At 35.8% G+C, this 24,107-nt stretch overlaps 1 protein-coding gene across 1 annotated transcript in view; it reads left to right on the forward strand.

The window, feature by feature from the left end:
* Window positions 1–24,107, forward strand: part of LOC122805805 (epidermal growth factor receptor kinase substrate 8-like) — a 293,418-nt gene that overhangs the window by 45,662 nt on the left and 223,649 nt on the right. The window lies entirely within an intron of this gene.

A 24,107-nucleotide genomic window follows, 5' to 3' on the forward strand; every position in this document is an offset into this window, starting at 1 on the left:
TGCACACTCACACCTACGGCCAATTTAGAGCGTTCAGTCCACATACTATATGTCTTTGAAATGTGGCAGAAAACTGGACCACTGGAGAAAACCCACATAAACACAATGAAAACATGCAGACTCTGCACAGAAAGCACTCCAGCCAAGAAATGAACATTATACATAGTAGATGGAATGAAACAGAGCAGTGTATGTGTGAACAACTATGTGGGCGTTGGGAGGTGACAAATTTCATAACAGCATGCAAATATAAAATTCAATTATACCTGCTTTTAAATACTTCAGTAATGTATTTCATCAGCTTAAGTTTGCCTTTGCCTGAATAGCAGTTTACCAGCTTTCATCTTCACTGTTAAGTAAAATATGGCAGGGGAAAGTGTTGTTAAGTAGCATAAGATGGTGGTTTGTAGGATGACATCGGTGATCAAGAAGAGAAGGAGGAGTGTGAGGGCAGCACCAATGATCAAATGGTGGAAATTGAAAAAGGGTAATTGTGAGGTAGAGTTCAGGGAAGAGTTAAGACAGGCACTGCATGGCAGTGAAGAGTTACCGAATAGCTGGGTAACTACAGCAGAGCTAGTAAGGGAGATGGCTAGAAAGGTGCTTGGTGTGACATCTGGAAAGAGGAAGGAGGACAAGGAGACATGGTGGTAGAATGAGGAAGTACAGGAGAGTATACAGAGAAAGAGGTTGGCGAAGAAGTGGGATTGTCAGAGAGATGAAGAAAGTAGACAGGAGTATAAGGAGATGAGGTACATGACAAAGAGAGAGGTGGCAAAGGCTAAGAATAAGGCGTATGAAAGGTTGGACACTAAGGATGGAGAAAAGACCTGTTCCGATTGGCTAGACAGAGGGACTGAGCTAGAAAAGATGTGCAGCAGGTAAGGGTGATAAAGGATAATGAGGGAAACGTACCCACAAGCAAGGAGAGTGTATTGAGCAGATGGAAAGAGTACTTTGAGGGGCTGATGAATGAAGAGAATGAGAGGGAGAGAAGGTTGGATGATGTGCGGATAGTGAATCATGAAGTGCAGTGGATTGGCAAGGAGGAAGTAAGGATAGCTATGAAGAGGATGAAGAATGGAAAGGCTGTTGGTCCAGATGACATACCTGTGGAAGCATGGAGGTGTTTAGGTGAAATGGCAGTGGAGTTTTTAACTAGATTGTTTAATGAAATCTTGGAAAGTGAGAGGATGCCTGAGGAATGGAGAAAAAGTGTTTTGGTACCAATTTTTAAGAATAAGGGTGATGTGCGGAGCTGCAATATCTACAGAGGGATTAAATTGATCAGTCACAGCATGAAGTTATGGGAAAGAGTAGTGGAAGCTAGGTTAAGAAGGGAGGTGATGATTAGTGATCAGCAGTATGGTTTCATGCCAGGAAAGAGCACTACAGATGCAATGTTTGCTCTGACAGTCTTGATGGAGAAGTACAGAGAAGGTCAAAAGGAGTTGCATTTTGTCTTTGTGGACTTAGAGGAAGCATATGACAGGGTGCCTAGAGAGGAGTTGTGGTATTGTATGAGGAAGTTGGGAATGTCAGAGAAGTATGTAAGAGTGGTGCAGGATATGTATGGGGATAGTGTGACAGTGGTGAGGTCTGAGGTGGGAGTGATGGATGAGTTTAAGGTGGAGGTGGGATTACATCAAGGATCATCTCTGAGCCCTTTCTTATTTGCAATGGTGTTGAACAGGTTGACAGATGAGATCAGACAGGAGCACCAGTGGACTATGATGTTTGCAGATGACATTATGATCTGTAGTGAGAGTAGGGAACAGGTGAAGGAGACCCTGGAGAGGTGGAGATATGCTCTAGAGAGAAGAGGAATGAAGGTCAGCAGAACTAAGACAGAATATGTGTGTGTGAATGAGAGGGAGGATAGAGGAATGGTGAGGATGCAGGGAGTAGAGGTGGCGAAGGTGGATGAGTTTAAATACTTGGGTTCAACAGTTCAGAGTAATGGTGAGTGTGGAAGAGAGGTGAAGAAGAGAGTACAGGCAGGATGGAGTGGGTGGAGAAGAGTGTCAGGAGTGATTTGTGACAGACGAGTATCAGTAAGAGTGAAAGGGAAGGTCTACAAGAGGGTAGTGAGACCAGCTATGCTATATGGGTTGGAGACAGTGGCATTGACAAAAAGGTAGGAGTCAGAGCTGGACGTGGCAGAGTTAAAGATGTTAAGATTTGCACTGAGTGTGACAAGGGTGGACAGGATTAGAAATAAGTATATTAGAGGGTCAGCCCAGGTTGGAAGGTTTGGAGACAAAGCCAGAGAGGCAAGATTACGTTGGTGTGGACATGTGCTGAGGAGGAATGCAGAGTATATTGGGAAAAAGATGCTAAGGATAAAGCTGCCAGGTAACAGGAAAAGAGGAAGGCCTAAGATAAGGTTTATGGATGTGGTGAGAGAGGACATTTAGGTGGTTGGTGTGACAGAGGAAGATGCAGAGGACAGGAAGAAATGGAAACAGATGATCCACTGTGGTGACCCCTAATGGGAGCAGCTGAAAGAAGAAGATTCTCTTCTTCATGTCTTACTACACATTTACAACAGTCTAACCTTATTCTCATTAAAATATTCAGGAAAGGACAGCTATACATCTTTGAAAGTTATGTTATGAACTATGGTAATAGTCTTTCTACCCTGCTGATGAATATATTTTGCTAGAAAGAATAACTTCATAGTACAGGAAAGAAATAGAACCCACATGTCCAGGGTGATACATGGTTAATTCTAGCAAATGTCTATATAAGATAAAATATGCATTCTTTTACAGATATTAGACATTTAATTTTCCAAAATACAATAAAAATATTTATTTCCAAGTTATCTGTGGTCAGTCCCTGCCTAATTAACTGTTAAAGAATGCTGCTCTTTGTGATTGAGGCACCATGAAAGAAATGCCTAATAGCCTGAGCATCATATGAAAATAATAACTACCTAGGGATGCCATGAAGTCAAACACTGCTGACAGCCTAAACAGCTATAGAATATCCTCTGTTTTCTGTGTAATGCCTCCTGAGGGCATGTCTGAACTTAGAAGATGGCTGTTGTTTGTTGCTTGTTTTATTTTAGTCTGTTTTTATACATTTGTGTTTTCCAATAAAATCAGCCATTTTCAGTCAAAAAGGTAATAGAAAATAGATGTTAAAAATATCAAAAAATAAGAGAGCCAATTGTAAGAGGAGGACAGGTTATGATAGGTTAAAGTTCTATAACCCTGCCGCCAAGCAAACTTTTCAACAAACTGCTTTGCATTCCAATACTTTCGTCACATCTCTTAACAGTCCTTAATTTTCAGAAAGGTTACTGATTTTGGCTCACAATTTAGCTCTCTCCCCCTCCTACATCCTCCTAATACTGGCAATTTTGGAAGAAAGGGCTGTGGATTACTTAATAAATTAATTAATAGTGACAATAATAGAGTTTCAGATATCTTTTACTTCTAAAAATGCACATTAATTCACATTCTGTTATTCTAGCAACTTCTCAAATTAATAGCACTAATATTTTGAAAAGTATCCCAGATTGTCACAGATTTGTCCCTGATTCAGAAGGTAAGCAGTTAAGAGCTATAACTGTAGTACAGGAAACAGGGGTAAGAAAGACATTTATTTCCAAGTGATCTTGTAAATGTATTTTTAAGATAATTTTTATTGACATAATGTATATAAAATATACACACAGAAAGGAAGAAATTCAGTATCACATATTGTTACACAGTGTTAGAAATTCATTAAATCAATAGACTAATCTACTATAATTAACAAATTAAGTATTTTGATATTTCAATACATTACTGATGTCCCAACAACTAGAAGTCTCGGTATGATTTACAGACCTTATTCTAACCACTTCTTTTTCAGTTTTACATAGCATTGCTTTAAATTTTTTTTGAACATTGGAACTGAGTTTAATTTCCTTTTTTTTTTGTAATAATTTTTCTAACTACTGCAAGGAGACGTCCAACATTTTTGTTGTTTGGCTTTTACAGATAAAAGAAGTAGAACATTCATTAGTATTGTTGATCTGGGTAAAGAAAATGTATCAGATTGTTACCCTTTAAAAATGCTTATCTCTTCCCAATAAATATTTAATTTTTACACTCCATAAACATATGCACCCAATCAGCTTTTATATCTTAATTGCATATCCAGCAAACTGGAGAAGCCATGTTACTAAAATTAGACATTTTATAAGGGCTTACAAACATTCTATGAATATATTTCCTCATAAAAAATTCCATTATAAATGTAAAGATGTTTGACTAACTGACTTAAGTAACACAGCTTTATTTTCATCAATTGAGTCACTCAATCCACTGCTATGTAAAAAGTACCAAGATTTTACAATAAAGTTATTATTATTATTATTATTATTATTATTATTATTATTATTATTTGTAATTAACTTACATAATTTGGATAAACTTCCTTTGTAGGCTAATTTACCTTCAGTGATAACACTCATGTAATGGGTGACTAGTGTTCTGCTGATCTTCACTCATATTACTTACAAATTCATTTAATTTCGTCTGGATAGGTAATATTAACAGATTCATTAAAACTTATAATCTTTCTGTAAACATTCTAGTGACTTAGCTTTCACTTTTTCAAAGTATTCAGACCTTAATACTAACCCAATCCTTTTTAGTAAATTTATTTCACCATTGTTCTGAGTTTCCACAAATCTAGAGGTGCGTGTGAAGGGAAAGCACAAAATATCCATTTGAAAATTAATGGGATTTTAAAAATGTATTTTGTAACTATTTTTAATTTCATATATGAAGAGTCTAAAGATTGAAATTAATTTCATTCTAAAGTATGCTTTATTAACCAAATGAATGGATTGTTACATTAGATACTTCTAATATATCACATCTGATAAACATATAAAACTTTAGTATAATCTGTTCCTGAATAGTTTCCCATTGATTAGCATAAGTTGAGGCTGGCAAGAGTATAATAGAGTTAAAATTTACAGCAGTGGAATATAATGCTATGTCAAAAAAACTAATACCAACATAGTCCCACAGTCTAATATGATTTTTATAAGTAATTCTTGCCTTTTTAGGGCACCATAAGAATTAAGTTAACATTAATATTTTTCTAGTATTAAATCTATTGAATGTAGTATATACATATGGGTCTATGCCAGATGATCAGTTTTTCAGATACTTGAAATTCATACTGTTGCGACCATATGACTGAGTTTCTGAAAACTCGAACATCAAAAGAAAACTAGAAAAAAAATCTACCTTTTTACATTTTTGCAGGGAGCAAGGCCCCTGCACTGACTATGTGGGGGATTGTGCCTCCTCACAACCACCTGCAAATTATATATACTAACTTCTCGATCACATTACAGTGAGGAAAAGAGGAAAATGGTAAATTTCCCAATCTGCACTGCACTGCAATCTCCATTCAAAAGCTACATATTTTCAAAAACTCAACCATATGGTCTTGACCTTACGAATTTTGAGATTCTAAAAACCTGATCAACTGACAGGGACCTATATATAAATATATATATAGATAGATAGATATGTGTGTGTGTGTGTGTGTGTGTGTGTGTGTGTGTGTGTGTGTGTGTGTGTGTGTGTGTGTGTGTGTGTGTACATATACACACACTCTTAGGTTATATAATCATTTTAATAAGAACTAACCTATCCTCAAAGGTATAAAAATTAAATAATTCCATTTTTATTAAGAAGTAACACTTCTTCAATTATTCTTTCAAAACATATGATTAATAATCTTAGTCACATCTTGATAAAGTTTTATTCCTGAATATTTTAATTCTTGCCCTTTCCACTTATATTTATATTTATATTTAACTTACTATCTATTAGCTGATTTTATTATTATTAAATTTCAGCAACAATACTTCTCAACATTTTCCAATTTTCTCATCTATTTCTACAGTTGAGTAGTTTAAATCTCCTATAGTTAGTAAACCATCATCTACAAAAAGCTGTATTTTAGATTGACAATCCTTATAATTGATAAAACATTAATTTTTATCATTGTTTCTTATACTATTAGGTAAGGGTTCAGAAACCGATGCAAATAGTAGAGGAGACAAGATACATCCTTATTTTGTACCTTTGTTTAAGGTGAATCCTTGAGAGCTGTACGATACAATTTTAATATATGCTTTGGCATCTCTATACAATTTTTTAAATATTCCAATAAATTGTTCTGGAAATGGAAATGCTTACAAAGTTTTAAATCAATAGATCCAATCCATAGAGTCAAAATCCATCTCAATATCTAAACTAATTAGAGCCAATTTTTTTGTTCAATCCATCTGCTAAATCTAAAATTGTTACTACTCATTGAAAATTTTCAGAAGTTAATCTATTGACTGTAAATCCTGTTTGATCCTTATTAATTAATATACTATATATCTTAATCTTATGGCAGAAAAATGAAAACAAATATATTATAATCTATATTTTATAATAAAACAAGTCTATATAATGAAACTAACTTTTTATCTTTTCCTTGTTTAAGTATAGGTGAAATTTAAAAAAAATGAATGTGGAAGGAATTATTTTATCATTTTCAATTATCCTGAAAACTTCACTTTGTAATTCTAAAACATTTAACAGAAGCAGATTATTTAATTACATACTTAAACCATCTGACCCTGGAGCATTGTCATTTTTACCTTTTTTTAAACTTCTTTAACTTGTATTAAAGTAATAGGTTTATTCAATTGAGAATTTTGATGATAATTAAGTTGATTAGTGACATACTTATTTAAACACTTAGCAATGTTCTAACCATCAGGATTATTATTTTTGTGTCTATTAAAATCTTCATTTATATTTTTTTAAAACATTAAGCATTTTTTCTTCTATGTCTGAAGTAAGCCTATTAGTGTGATGATTTTGAGTATAACTGACTTGCGTCTTTTTGCTTAACATCTTACTTCTGTTAGCTAATCTGTGTTGATTTTTTGGAGTTATTTCATAACTTTGGAATTTTATTTTTTTTTTCTAGAGCTATCTCTACTTTACTTGTTAAAACATGATTTATAGTTTGTCATTAATTTTAATGATTTTAGTATTATTTAATACCTTTGTTTGTTCTTCAAACCTCACTTTATATATATCATCTTATATTTCTATTAATTCTTTATCACACTCTTTCATTTTATTACTAGACCACCTTCCCATTCTGTTCTTAATATGCATTCCAATGTATCCCATAGTATGGAATCATCATCATTCAAAGATAAAATGTTCTGGGGGTGGAGCATAGATGGCACTCTGAAAGCAGCACTTTTTTAGAGCTCCTTAAAACCACTTTAAATAACAGGAAAATAATTATTTTTAGAAAAATAGTTAAATATCGTTCTTCAACATCTTTACTACCAATATACTAACTTTGGAATATATTATTCAAAAATTTCCTGTCAGAAATATCTGGAATTTAAAACTGCTTTGGGGAAATGAGTGGTTCAAAAAATTCACATGCAGAAACTACTCTGAGGAAAGAAATCCAGTTGATGTCTTCAACTCTACAAGAGTTATATTTGAAAATGATCAGTTTCAAGGACAACTTAGAAAATTTAAGAGAAAGTTGTCATATTCAAACTGAAACCTTTAAAGAACTACTAAAGCAACATCATACCAAAATATTAAACATCGAAGAGTCCTTGTCTGATATAGATGGAAGGCTTAGAGAGGAGGAAATCCAGGATGATTTTCTTCAGCAACAGAATAAGTGGCTTACCAACAAGATGGATGATTTGGAAAATAGAGAATGGAGATCTAATGTGAGAATCATTGGGTTAACTGAGAAGGGTGAAGGTGATGATATTATTTCTTATCTTAATTCCTGGTTACTTGACTTCCTAGATCTGAAAGAAGGATTTTCATATGGTATAGAAAGAGCTCATAGAGCTACTGGGAAACCCATTCCTTCATCATCAACATCCACACCCAGATCTATTGCAGTTAAATTTATTTCTTATCTTGACAAAGAACTAGTTCTTAAATGTGCTTGGAGAAAATCTCCACTGAAGTATAAGCAGAATCTAATCAGATTTGACAATGACTTTTCCTCCAGAGTCTTAGAAATGAGAAAGAAAGTGTGGCCACTCGTGAAATTACTCAAGCAAAACAAAATAAAAGCCCAACTTGCATATCCTGCATAAATAAGGATTTTTTTTTCAAATGAAATGAGGACATCTAGTGACATTGAGGAAACAATTATTTTCATCAAAAACAACAACATAATGACAGTTCCAGAGGAGATGGATTGGTCTTTAACTACACCACTGAAAAGATCCCCTGAGAAAAAATACTTGGATTGATGTGAAGAAAAAAAAGCAAAGAACTGATTTAAAAAGTACTTCCTCAACTGCTTTTCTCAAAGATTCAACTAATACTAAAAATCCATGCTAAAGGTAATGAAATATGTATTGTCTATTTACTCACTCAAGTATTTTACAAATTACCTCTCACTAATATCATTATTCCATATATACACTTTAGGTTTAATTGTTATTCTATATTCAACAAACTGATAACAACAGTCTAACTGACTTAACTATTTTAAACTAACTTGAGATGGGAAAGTATAAGAAAATAATAATAAGAAAAAAAAGCAAAGAACTGATTTAAAAAATATTTCCTCAACTGCTTTTCTCAAAGATTCAACTAATACTAAAAATCCATGCTAAAGGTAATGAAATATGTATTGTCTATTTACTCACTCAAGTATTTTACAAATTACCTCTCACTAATATCATTATTCCATATATACACTTTAGGTTTAATTGTTATTCTATATTCAACAAACTGATAACAACAGTCTGACTTAACTATTTTAAACTAACTTGAGATGGGAAAGTATAAGAAAATGATGTATAGGGAAGATATCAGTTAACACATCCTGTACATTGAAATGTAACACTGAAAATACATAGTAATACTTGATTTCATTAATCATTTGGTCGCTAAGCGACATATGAGTTTTAAGCATGTTTTTGTTTCATTTCCATAATGGAATATGATTTTAGTTTAAACTTGACTCTGCATAGTTTCTGTGGAGTCATTGCATTAAGTGCTGTCTTGATTTTCAGTTGAACTACTTTTTTTTTAAAAAATGACTTTCCAGTACTCAAGACTTGGGAGTAATCTTCCCTGTACAATTTGCAAGCTTGCCAATGCGCTGTGCACATTAACTTGTACATAGAATGCTTGTTTCCTTTACTAAAAGCACAAAATACACTACTTCCATTTAATAGTGTTCCATTTGAGACATTACAGCTTACTAGATAGTTTAAACATTAGAAGAATATTTAAAGGTTATGATGATGTCTTGGTTAAACTTATTTACCTACTTTTTTTCATTCATATGATAGGAAATCACCTCCAGTTTAATGTGCAGTGCAGTTCAAGCTCCTTTTCTGTTAATTTAGTGAATATTACCTTAAAATAGTGAAGGAATCTTGTACAGTCCTGCATAAACTCCTTTCATGAGTCGGTAGGAATACATGTTAACGACGTAACTGTATATGCCCTATACACTTCCTCATTGCCTTAAAGGGACAGTAGTTCTCTTAAATTGTTTAACTCGTTGAACATACGTGGATTTAAAGGTTATGAAGCAAGGAAATCTCAAGGTTCATAAATGTGTTTAGTTTATTTATTGACAACACATACAATTACTGGTCATTATTCACAAATAAATCAACTAGGGAATCCAGATAAAAGACTTAAAATGAACAAGGTATATACATCTGGAACCATTTGAACACAGAGAGTGAAGATGAATCACATAACATTAGCGCTTAAATATTCTCATGGATTACACATAACTTAGTTAAAAAATAAAATAAGAATGGACCTTAAGATGCTTGTGCGTTATCATAGACAGTATAGTAACAAAAAATGATTTGTTAGGAATTGAGAAATAACTACATGTTTAGATGGGAAAGGCTCGTACTCGTTCTTCTATTAAGGAATATACTATGAGAAATTTCACTCCTGAAATATTAAACTATATTTTGACATTGCAGATGTAGAATGCATAACAATGAATGGTCTTTAATATGTTGCTTAATTCAGACAACCATACTGAGTTACAGGACTATAAATTTAATGGAATATTTACCTCTATTGAAAACAGACCATGTTGTAAAGTCATCAGTATTAGGAACTGGACAGAATGGATATCTTACCTTCCTTTAATGGGTGTCATCATTTAAGGTTCACCTACTGTCAATACTCAGTTAATGCGATGCAGCATTAAAATCTACTGTTTTTTCTAATTAATATTGTATGTCTGTGAACCAAAACTGTAATTCTTGTCTAAATTTGGATAGAAATACATCTTATCACATGCAATAACCTATTTAAGGTTCACTTGAAATTAATGACAAACTAGCTCGCCATTGCAGTACGGGGTAATGTAATAAGTATGATGTAAAGTTCTTTTACATGCAACTTATTTTGTACAGCAATGCTATAAGTAACATTTGTATACACCATGGAGTTTCTGTTTACACAGAATACTATGATTCCTGTTCTTAAAAAACCTCACTAGAGTGAATGTAGATTCTAGAAATAATGTGATTCACTGTTAAAGGGGAGAGTGACTATACTGTTTCTTCTTTACAAATCGTATTGTAAAAAGTAAAGAATTGTGTGAAAACACTTATTCACTACTGTTCTGGGTGTGATATAGACAGTAGCAGATATCTTTTCTAAATATTTCATCAGAAATGATTTATATAAAACATAATTATGTGACACACAATTCTTGAGTAATTTAGACAAACATTCCAGTGAAAGTGGGCTTTGGAAAAAACATTTCTCTTACTTTGGATCTGATTGTGATAATAAGTGAATATTGACCTTACTAGCTATTATTAAAAAATCTGTCTCAAATAAACATGGTTAATAAGCTTAGTCCCTAGATAACACTGAAGAATCAACATTATGCTGGATAGAGTAAAGGAAGGTACTGTAGGATAGTATTAACCAGTATTAAAATGTTATCTCCTTAATAGAAGGGAATAAGGAAATATTAAAGTAAAGACACCACAATAAATAACAGAAACCTGGTTTTGTAGTTGATACTATTGTTAATAGATCTCACAACACAGACCATAGTGTATCCTATAAGGTGGACACTGAATGAATTGGTTAATATATAGGGAATCACTAGTGATAGAAGGAAACTGGATTATTTTAACACATTTTCATGCTAATCTAACTGTACTATACAAATGCTTGTTTAAAATGGAATTGTGTATTTGGTTTACCACATACAAATGTATAGTGTGGCAACCATTAGTATCAGTATTCTATATTAAGTGTTTTTCCATAATGAGTATATACTCATGTGTGTCATTGGTTAACTTTAGTTTATGCTTGGATTGATTTACTTTACATTCTCCAGAGTAACACACAATGGAGTCTCTAACTTTTCATTATTGTTGGTTTATTTTTAGTAATGAGGGTTAATCTGATTGAACCTTTTAGTTCTCTCAGATTGGGAATGTTTTTCATTCCATGTTTGTTAAAAGGTTGCTTTAAACTTCTGTTTGTACATATATATGAGATTATCTACTGTACACATGTTTATTTTTTCTCTTGGCCTCCTTTAAGTTCTAAATGATATAATTTGAAGGGAATCAATAATCTATTTATTAGACTTAATATATGTATGGAAGTTACCCAGCAATTAAATAACAAAATATATTGTCAGCATATCCAATTAAATAATCTTCAATAGTAAATTAATAGGATGGATATAGTGTTACTCTCTTTAAATGTAAATGGTTTAAATAACCCAAGGAAAAGATCCAACTTACTTATATATCTAAAATTAAATAAAGCACAAGTGATATTTTTGCAGGAAACCCACTTTAAAGCTAATGATAACTTAATTTGGAATCCAAGTGGATTCATAAAGCTATCTAACTCATCATATAGTAAACAAAAACAGAGGAGTATTAATATTATGGAGGGAAAATGTCACCAATCCTCAAGTTATTTATAACTATGAAGATAAAGATGGTCTTTTATCAATTGTAATAATAAGATTTAGTAACAGAATTTGGACCTTGGTGAACTTATATTGGTTTCCGGGTATGGGAGTAGGGACAGTTAAAAAGCATATAGATCTTATTAATAAAACCTTGAAAGGTAATTTAATTTTGGGAGGGGATTTTAATTATATTTTAGATAGTCAGGAGACTACAAATAAAAGACCTTTCCATATTACTTCTACAGGGAAAACTCTTAAAAAATGGATAGATAATTTGCAATTATTAGACTCATTTAGTCTTAAAAAAGATAATTCATTATTATTTTCTCATAGTGATTATAGCTTTAATACCCAGACAAGAACTGACAAAATATTTGTATCCCAAGATTTAAAAATGAAAATATCATATTTTTCTATAATCCCCTGCCCCTTATCTGACCATAACTCACTCATTCTTAAATTTCAAACGGACTTTAAGAGATTGACTTTTACCAAAATAATTTCGGCATATTTCACTAAATTAAAACAGTTTAAACCACGGTTACACTTGGAAATACAATACTTCTTAGATACAAATTATACTAGTGACATAAATATAGTTATTCTATGGGATTCCCTAAAGGCATATCTTTATGGCAAAATTATCTCTTGGTGTAATAACAAAACAAAGGAATGGGAATCAGAATTAGTTAATATTCAAAAACCATAGAAATTAACTTCAAGGATGTGATGGATCCAATTGCAAAAAAAAAAAAAAAGAAATTGTGGAATTAAATAAAAAATATAATGATATATTAACACACAAAACCAATTTGGCTTTGGAATAATTAAAATTAAATTCTTACTCTGTCTCAACCAAATATATGCATAATCTAGCAATGAGATTAAAAAGACATTCCACTGGAAATAATATCACAAATATAATTCATGAAGGGAAAAACAATAAAAACATTTCAGATTTAAGTGACATATTTACAAAACATTGCAATAATAATGATTCACATCATAACAACATAGACTTGTGCCTGGATTTCTCAAATTTAAACAAAATATCAGAGAGCTTAAGCATAAACATTCATAAACAAATTACTCTCAAAGAAATAAATGAAAAAAATAAAGAAAGTAAAAATAACAAAGCTCCAGGTATAGATGGAATCATAGAAATATACAAGTTATTTCCACCTTCTGTCATAACAATTATGCAAAAAGCACTAAATGAAACATATTCACAAGGCACAATTCCACCTTCATGGAGATATTCATTGATCACACCTATATTAAAGGAAAACAAGAATCCTAACTCATGTAGTTCATATAGACCTATTTCACTCCTTAATAATGACTATAAAATCCTTATGTCTATTCTGGTTAATAGAATCAAAAATCACTCATTCATGTCATAAGTGATGATCAAACTGGTTTTATTCATAATAGACACACCCATGATAACATTCAAAAAATATTAACCATTGTAGACTTTTTAAACAGAGACAAACATGAAGCCCTATTAGTCACCTTAGACATTGAAAAAGCATTTGATTCATTAAATTGGAATTATCTCTTTAAAATTTTACAAATCTATGATTTCCCTACACAATTCATTACTTTAATAAAGAATATTTATAAAGACAACTTGGCTATGTAAAATCAGTCCCATTTACATCAGAAGCTATTGAAATTACTAAGGGTACTAAACAGGGATGCCCCATGTCTCCAATGTTGTTTGCACTAGCAATTGAACTTTTTTCCTCAGCAATTCATTTTAATCCTAAAATTAAATGCATTGACATTTTAAGCAATTTAATTCCAAAATAATGCTCTTTGCCAATGATATTCTACTCACCTTATCAAACTCAGAAGAGTCACTAAGTGAACTAAATTTATTAGTTGAAAAATTCTATCATAGCTCAGGTTTAAGAATTAAAAGTTCTAAGTCGAACCATATATTGTTAAATAAAAAAAATCTAATGCTAACATAAACCAAATAATTGGAAAACAGGCTCCCTCTCTAAATTATTTAGGGATTGCTTTGTGTGAAAAGTTAGAATTAACTCTATTTATGAATTACAATAATATTGTGAATACCCTTAAATCACTAGTGGGGAAATGGAATAAACTGCATTTAACATTTGAAAATAGGTTACAGTTAATAAAGATGGTCTTTCTCCCAAAAATAAATTACATTGCACTAGCTATCCCTATAATTCCCAGTAAAACACTCTTAAAAGAATTAAATAAAATCATTATAAACTTCCTTTGGTACCCAAAAAAAGAACAGAATAGCTTTTCTAAATCATATTAGGCCTTGGGAAATGGGAGGAATTCATTTTCCTGATTTAGACTCTTATATTAAAGCATCCATTTTCAAAACTGTAATAAATTGGTTAGATCCAAAATTCTCTCCCGCATGGAAAACTTTACATACTGCTATATTTCTAAAAGAAAGTAAAGTAACAAAAAACTTACAACTGAATGAACAAGATAATAAACTTTGGCATATTATCTGTATTAACTTGAAATATAATTCCACCAAACCTACCAATCTAAATGATATAAATTATATTTATAACACTTTCCCAAGCTTTGTAAACAATAATATTGACATTAAACTATGGTTTCAGTTATTAACTCCCTTCAAAATTACAAAAAAACGTTTTCAATAATATTCCTATAAATACTCTTAATTTATGGAAAGAAAAAACTTTACATCCTGGTACCAATGTATGGAAAATTTGACAGTCGTGGATGTAAATCAGTTAATTAATAAATTTGATTTATTAAACTCTGACTGGTTAGCTCTTGTCAGTTTATTACCCTATGCACAAGATTTATGTAGAACAATAGACAATTCTTCTTTTAAATCCATACCAAAATTTATATTTTGCTTACATGAAGTAATATATAGAGACTTTAATTAGACACATTTAACTTCAAAGTTATATAAAATTATTATTAATTACAAAATAAACTCTAATCAGAAATTCTGGATTTTAATCACTAAAGAACATCCATTATTGTTATCAAATGAGACTAAAACTAGTTTATTATATTCTATTAAGTTAACCTCCAATATACAAAGTTGGAAAATTTTTTCTTGGAAGTTTCTGCATAGAGCTTTTTATACACCCAACAAAATAGCTAGATTCAAAATTTCTAATGATATAGTTTGTTGGAGATGTTCTTCAAAATGTAATGCTGATTGGTCTCATATTATGTATGAATGTTCCCACATTAAGAAATTCTGGGAAGAAATTGGTGAATTTCTACAAGCCATTTTTACAGATTCCTTTATTTTGTCAAAGTCACTAATCCTCCTAAATATAAATTAAACTATTGTTACAAAGAACAAAGACCTTTATCTTCTTTGGACTACAATGGCAGTCACTAAAAATGTATCACAAGGAAATGGAAATCCTCTATCATTCCAACATTTGATAATTTTCTAATTCTATTGAAAGATGTAGCATTGTTGGAAATCAAAGTCAAAGAAATGAGAATCTTTCCTAGGAAATGGATTAATAATCCTTGGGAGAAAGTTATTTCCCTTATTGAGACAATGAAAACAGACACACTTTTATCTTCATAAGAGGAGAAGAAGCAAAATGCCATTTTTTTAATAATGTGTAACTTTTTGTCTGTGTATTTAAGATTGTTTTCCTTTTTTCATTATTTGGTTTGAGGCCATTGTACATATTGTAAATAGTTCATTACAATTTATTCTTTCTTGATCTGCAAAGTTTATTAATTATTTGTTTGAAAAAAGTAATAAAATTATTTGAACTAAAACAGTGTTTCTTCTACAAAGGGGAAGAAGAAAAAAACTGGTTTAAAGATAAAATGTTCTCAATTTGTTCCTTAAAGTAACTCTAAATTCATTTAGTTTCATCATATATACAGGAATTCTGTAAATCTGACATTTCCTTAAATCCATTGATATGTTAATACTTAGTGTATTACAATCAGATAAAGGACAAGGAACAGTTTCAAAATAATTAACTTTATTAAACAAATCTGTAGAAGTATAAATCTGTCATTTCTAGTTGGTGTCCCATGTGCATAAGAGTAATGGGTAAAAAATAACTTATCTTCTGGTTTTACTATTAAAGCAACTAAATTATTATTACTAACCCATTTGTTTAGTAGATCAGCTGATGCTAAAATTTTAGCTTTCTTTTGTTCTCTTGTATCTTCCATATTAAAAATGCAGTTAAAATCCCCAGCTAAAATTAGATCACCCTTGCAATGATTTTGTAATAAGTTTAAGTGATCTTTAGCCAGTCTTGCACCTATTCCAGGGATCCGGTAAAAATTAGCTAGCATATAAAGTTTGCTGTTATTTTTAATTACTATGAATGTATACTTTCCTTTGGGATCATAAATGCAGTCTATGACTCTAGGCATTACAGTAGATGTTCTCCAAAGTATAGAAGTTCCTCTCCTCTTAATGAAGCAGATAACATTTCATAGCCTAAATGATTAGATATTGTATATCTTTCCCCCGGATTCAGCAAGCCCTGCACGGTGTGCAGGACTAGTGCAGGAGCTTCAACAGGCAATATGTCTGTCATGCGATCCAGGAATAAGCTGTAGGGATGTGCACGAGTGCTCCTGCGTTAGTCCTGCATGGACTCAGCCCCTGTATGCAAATTACCCCATTTGCAGAAGAAATCCATGCAAATGAGGTGAATGTGCAATCCAGGAAGCTGGAAGCCAGCCATGCAGAACTAGTGTAATCTGCAGGAAATGTACTCCATCAGTAATGGAGTACATTTCTGCAAACTACAAAACGAAGCCATGACAGCTCCAAATAAAGGATGGATATTATGTAGAAAGCATGCCAATGGCCAAGGATAAGGCCATTGGCACAGAACACAGTTACAAAGATAAAAAAACAACTTTTATTTATTTTTTTAGCCAATCTCGGCTGTTTAAGAGTAGGGCAGCAGGGCGCAAATGGGATCAGGTGTAAATAAGAAAAAAAATAAATAAGCATTCTAACCAAAATCAATATTTTGCCATTATACTCAATGGCAGGCAGAAGACAACATGGCTAGTGAATAGTGGTTGCTAAGGGGGGAAGCTCAGTGTGGGGCCTGTAACTATGCATCAGCAGGCAATCCTAAACAAATGAGGGGAATGATACTGAATCTCAGATTTCCCCTGCATGCTAGTCAGCAGCCAACAGTGTAAGAGCAGGAATAGCTTGGTGCAAGCCTAGAAGTTAGCTGACATCATAGGGGTGTGTGTCAGGCATACTGTAAGTGGATTGGAGCCCTGTGGCTCAGGTTTCCCTTACCTTAGCAGAGCTAAGCAAGGGGGTGTGTCTGAGGCTGCCCAGCACTCTTTACATTACCTAAGTGGGTGTGCGCACCACGCACTGGGTTTTAAAGGGGAAAAAAAGTAAACCAGGAAATAGCAGCTCTGTGCACATTTGAACACTGTGTTTGCACGGTGCACCACCAGGCTTAAACAGGAAGACAATGAAAAGGGAAAACAGCAGTAGGAAGGTAATCTAAGAGAACTAGCATAGCTGTCAGGAGAAATGTATCAGAATCAGCCAATTACACAGGCAGCAGACCAGCCCAGAACACTACTATAAACTATGCAAACACCTTTCCCTCTGGTTTTTCCCACATACTCTACACCACCGGTGTATAAAAGTGGGGAACCTTTAACAAACAAAAACAACAGAATGATAGGGGCTGCAGCAGCTATCAGACATCAACATGTGGAAGAGGCTATGGGTGGTGAGGATGAGAATGCTGTCCAACCCACAGTGAGGAGATGGAGAAGGGTGTACAGACCCAGAGTAACCTAGCAGGGGCTACATGAGCTGGAGATAATGGAGTGCTATAGGTGGACAGGGACCTCCTACAGAAAATTGTTGAGCTGTGCTGGCCATGCCTGACACACAGAACTAAGAGAGGAGAACCCATCCCATTGGATACCAAGGTATGTGTAGGCCTAGGAATACTAGCCACAGGTACCCCTCAAAGCCCAACTGGGGATATCATGGGGATCTCACAGGCATCAGCATCCAGAGTATTCCACCAGTTCCTGGATGCCATGTCAGCACATGCCAGTGAGTATGTATATTTCCTCAACACCTGTGAGGTGTTGTCCAGCAATATGCGGCTCTTCCACCAAATAGCAGAATACGCAGAGGTGGTGGGTGCTATAGACTGCAAGCACATATGCATCAAAGCACCACCCGATGAGTGAGGTAGGGTCTACATCAACCGCATCAGCTTCCCCTCCATCAACTGCCAGGTCATGTGCGATGCCCAGGGCATTATAATGAATGTGTGTGCTGGCTGCCCTGGAAGCTATCATGATTCCCCCATCTGGCATCTGATGCAGCTGTACCACAGATTTAACAATGGGGACATCCCTTACTGTCACCTACTGGGGGATGCTGGTTGCACACTGGAGACGTGGCTGATGACACCCATCAGAAATGCACACACACCCGAACAAAAACACCATAATGAGGCACATGCACAGACCAGAATCATAATAGAACATGTGTTTGGGATGTTCAAGTCACAGGTCTGGTGGACCCCTGCAGTACTCACCATCTACATGTACCCAAATTGTTATCGTATATGCCATGCTGCACAATATGATCCTGTGGAAACAGCAGCTGCAGGAACAGCACGGGGCAGGGCAACACAGCCCCCCACCAATGCCAAGGCTTGCACAGGCACAGAGTGACTCGGAGGAGGAACAACCTGAGCCTGCCCCAGTTGGCAGATGGAGGCATGCCCAGTATGCCCTGGCCTTGGCAAAGGGGCAACGTATAGCACATACACTGACACAGTAGGGAACAAGGGAATGACATATCTCTGACTCGCACATACAGTAAAAGGGATACCAAACATGACACTAACTGTGCTCAATCATGTATAGGGAGTGTACTATGTGCATCTGACATAGGCAGCCCCCAGCACCATCCTCAGTACTGGCACACCCACAAGGTAAGTCACACTCCTTACCAATTGCTGATTGGAGTAGTATGTGCTGTTACTTGTATCTATGGTATGGATGTGAGCATGCAAGGGAATTGGGTGGCTGAATGGGATGCCAGCAGATGGTAGACAGCTTTAGTGGCAGCATGAGATCTGTAACAAATATTGGTATTACCATAGTAGCCATTACTATACACGGTGACAAAACCCACTGCAGGAAATGTGCTGGGCCACATGTGTGTCCATATGACATACACATGCCAGTCAGGGAGGTTCACATACCCAACAACAGTCTCAGCCAGCAGGACAGGTGTAGACAAACACTAACAAAGGCTGTGCCAAGGCATCTGAATGATTCCTATGGGTAACATCCCCCCAGGCCTACACAGACAGACTACATCAGGTCAAGCAGTGGGATGTTAGTTCTGAAGGGTAGGAAGTAGTAGTAGTGTGATAAACTAGTTAGGTAGGAGTTCTAATCCCAAACATGGCAGGTGTGTTTGTCTGTGTTTGTCATTCATATCCTGTGTGGAGGTGGCCGTGAGTGTGTAACAACTGGACTCATTGTGGAGCGGGTTTTGCAAATTTCTTATATGGTGGTCGTATTATATGTCACAATGTCCACCTTAGAAGGATAACAGATGTGAAACAGCCGAGAGTCTGGGGTGGCTACCCATACCCTTACATGTGACATCAAGGCCTGGCAAACAAAGTTAGCAACCCATGTATTACACAGAGAACACTCTCAACCCATGTCTCATACACAAAAGCACTTTCCTAGGCAACAACTGCTATGTTGTTAGTACCCTGCATATTGCCCACAGATAGTAACCATGGTGTGATTGCACTGGATGGCAGAGGGCATGGCATTCTGTCCATCAGTAAAATATGCACTTACATGCAGACAGTGTGCTTTCAGTAGGCTTCCCACTGGTGCCATCAAATGTAACCCACAAAGGACATACCATGCCTTATACACATGCCCTGTATGGACAGATGCCACTGAGTACAGAGAATACCTGTATCATGCTATCAGTGTAGGTGCGGGGTCAGCCTGCTATCCATTACCTGTTCCCAGCACATGAGGCCAAGACAGGCACATCTGCTTATAACAATCTGGGTACACAACATAGGCCAGGCACCCCAAGTACAGTTCCACATGTCACTGTACATGCATGTGGGATGTGTGCATATCCTAGACAGCATCCATGTCATGGACTAAAGAACACATACATGGCAAGCATTGAACAGCAATGGCCACACACAATAGCTACCCAGGTGACTGGATGGTGAATACAATACCCACCTGTGTGGGCCAATCCAGACACTACACCCCTTATCCACACTGCAGACCATTGTCATGATGCCTGATGCCAAGATATACCCTTCATCTAGCCTTGTATAGCCTTCTGGCACAGTCCACCACTACACACCCGTGAAGCAATGCATGCATGCATCTCAGTACTGGCACCCTGTGTCTGTGTGTGTGGTGTATGATGCTTTTGAACACATTCACACTCACTACAACCCCCACTGGCATACTGAAGCATGCTGTCTGATGTCAGACACCTCCACATACCCTTTGCCCTTATAACCTCCGGATAACCCCTGTGGTGCATGTGATACCTGCACAGTACTGTATTGTGGCAAACTAACTAATGAGGAAATGTATATCTGACCCTGGCAAGTGTGTCAATGTGTGTGAGTCCCTGAGAGAGTGTGGCTGTGTTGACGCTGACACCTGTTCATGCGGACAGGCACGTGTACTACACCTACCGTATCACTACCATATCAGTGTTGCAGATGTCACTCACCATCACATATTCATTTGGAGAGCTCCTCAACATATAATCTATGTGGCGCATCCAATAACTGCATAGATATATGATAGCAATACATAGTCAGGGGTTTGATGCCCTGTACTGGTAGGTGTATGACACAAACATGCTTAAGTTTCCACAGTATCCCACCCCCTCCCTGACTTATTCTTGCCTCTGTCTGCCTCTCTCACTCCCTCTCTGGTGGATGTGGAGAACTACACCTGCTTTGCTTAGGCAGCAGCATGTGTATTGTAAGTGATGCCCATGATCAGCTGATGGCCTCTGCACGAATTGCAGTCTTCCTCTAGCTGATTGCATTTGGAACATCTGTGGTAACATTCCCATAGCCAACTGCATAGAAACACACTCCACCATCTAGGAACATCATGTTGGTGTTGGGCCTTTTCATTCACTGTGAGCAGGACCCAGATCTGGTGTTTGACAAACAGCATCACAGATGGATTGGGGATTTACCTCTAACAATATACACTGTGGAAACAGGCCAACACACACGAGGGGGCTCTACCTGACATGGCTACAGAATGTAAGTGTTGCTATTCTGCATTTGGAGTAATGTTGGTTTAACAGGGTGTGTGTGTGGATATGGCTGGTCTACATGTTTTATACCTGTCATGACAATGCTATGTTTCTGAGGAAACCCCCATCTAGGGTCATCTGCAGACTGGGCAGTGTGTGGTGCCTTTTGTTTCTTGTTACTCACAGAGCACCTATCTGTGAACTGCAGAAGCATAATGTGAAGATTGCAGTCAGTACATGGTGACAGCCATAAGAGTTACTGACTTCATATCCCTCATAGAACATATGTTACAAAAAACCCTGTTACAACAGTAAATATATGAGGTTATCACAGCAACATGTCAATATTGGCCCTGTGTTTGTGCCTCCAGCCACAACTCTGTCAACCATTGTACATATGTCATCCAGTATGAGGTGCATATGTTCTGTACACCATAATTTATTGACATCATATCTGATAACAAGCCAGTGAAATATCAGACTGCTACACATGTTATGTATAGTAGTGGTTATGTTTGATGACATAACCTGGGCATTCTGTGGTTGTGTGTACAGTACTGAGGTCTGTGTATGTATGGTGAATGTTGACAGTGTGTGTATTGTGAATATGTACCTTGGCCTGTGTACAGACTGTGGTAGATGTCATTTTTCTTGGCCTGTTCTATCTGATGTAACATGCTGCTCCACTGTATGTTACCCTATCGGCTTACATGTTTGTAGGGCTAGACAAACACATGTCCCAATCCGCAGACAGGCATCGGACCTCACTGTGTAGTGGCCCAGTATATGTAGGATCAGTGTGTGAGTGGCACATATGAGGATGGTGTTGATCAGATAGTCCATATACTGTAATATTACGCTAGCTTACCATATGTGGCTGTGGCTGTGTTCACATTGGTTGTGGTTATGGACTTTCACACAGGTGTCTGTTACTCTGTGCTGTGACATGCCTGTAGAGCCTGCTATATACGCAGGTACATGTATATTTCCCCATAAGAAATGTAGGCCAGTGTTGTGGCAGTCTGCCTGTAGTCTGCACAGTGCTTTGTTACATGCCTAGCAGCTTAGTGTACTTACCCAGTGTGATGTTATGTCCAGATACTTGCCAGATATACTGCTGCCAGGCCACCATAACAGTCATGCATGTCAGACAAATCAGCGGGATGCTGTAAAAATGTATATCACTAACTAGTGGGTAGTATGTGGCCATGGCACCTCTGTACCAGCGGTTATTATGTGTCAGGACAGACAGGGATGTATGAATGCATACCCTATGGAGGCAAATGTATACCAGTATTTACGTGATATACCCATCTACATGGCTGCTAACATTCACACTGTCAGGCTTGGTCCACATGTCTTGCACTAAGGGGTACTGTTTATACCTCTGGACTGACCAGAGTGTGTCAGACTGTCCACATTTATTGGTCATATATCTGCTGTAGTCCACAGGATCATTACTGTGCTATTAATGGTACTGTACTATGATGTCCTTAGGATGTCTGTCAGTAGCCAATGGTGCACATGTTAAAAGCAGATGTGACCTCCCACACACGTCTGTTAAGACAACCCCTATCACAGTAGCAATAGTCTACATATATACCTGCAATACATGCCTGACATCCCCTTGCACTAAGAGGTTGGGACTATTGGGGATGAGGTAGGGCTCCACTCCATGTTCACGACATATGGTGAACATATATGTGTATATAATTATCCATATATCTATATAGATAAATAGGTTCATAGGTAGGTACTAGGCTATTAGCCCTAGGGCCTATATAAGTCTAGCCAAAAACTACCCTGGCTTTCGTCACCCAAAAAAATTATTTTCCTGTGCCCCTGTCGAGCAGAGCCACAGAGGTGATCCCCTGGGTGAATTTCCTATTTCTCATCCAATCATCAAGATTTTTCTTGAAGAGTGCTAATGAAGAGCTTTGTTTGATATAGATAGGTAGCTTGTTCCAGAGTATGGGAAGTCTCTGGGACAGGAATCTATCCCTCCAGAATGTTCTTTTTATTGTAGTGACAAGGTTTAGGTCCCTAGAACATGTAGCTCGGAGGGATTGGGATTTCTTTAACTGGAGCATGTCCAACAGCTCTGGGTTTGACATAGCTTTGTATGTTAGGCAGAGATCACCTCTGAGTAGGAGATATGCAATGAAGTAAAGGTGGAATTTTTTGAGATGGTCTGCATAGGGCATCTGTTTGAGGCCAGTAATCCTCTTTGTGAGGTATTTCTGCGGCCTTTCCAGTTGTTGTAGATGTCTTGTGAGGTACATACCAAAAGGGGAGTTGTACTCTATAATGGGTCTAATGAGTGACATGTAGAGGGAAACAATGACCTCTTTTATACACATATACATATCAACATACATAGATGAATATGTATATGTACATATATATATATATATATATATATATATATATATATATATATTATATATATATATAAATATATATGTATATATATACATACAAACACTCAGATATAGATACATACAGATATATTGGAAAACAACAGCTGTCTTCACAGTGGTTATGGCGTAGTGGTTAAGTGTTGTGACTATAGTGTACAGGGTCTTGGGTGCAAGTCCTGCAAGGGCTATTCATTTTGTTGCTGGGCAGAACAAGGGCTATTAGATACAGAGTGGTTAAGGCAGTTTTGAGCAGCTTTAAGTGGGTTTGTGTGAGTTTGCGCGAAGCTAAACAGTGCTAAGCTATGGTTCAACATAGGGGCACTTACACCATGTAAGCTTCACTTACCAGTGCG

The sequence above is a fragment of the Protopterus annectens genome, chromosome 7.part0 (assembly GCF_019279795.1).
Source record: "Protopterus annectens isolate FY-2018-M chromosome 7.part0, PAN1.0, whole genome shotgun sequence".
NCBI lineage: Eukaryota > Metazoa > Chordata > Ceratodontiformes > Protopteridae > Protopterus > Protopterus annectens.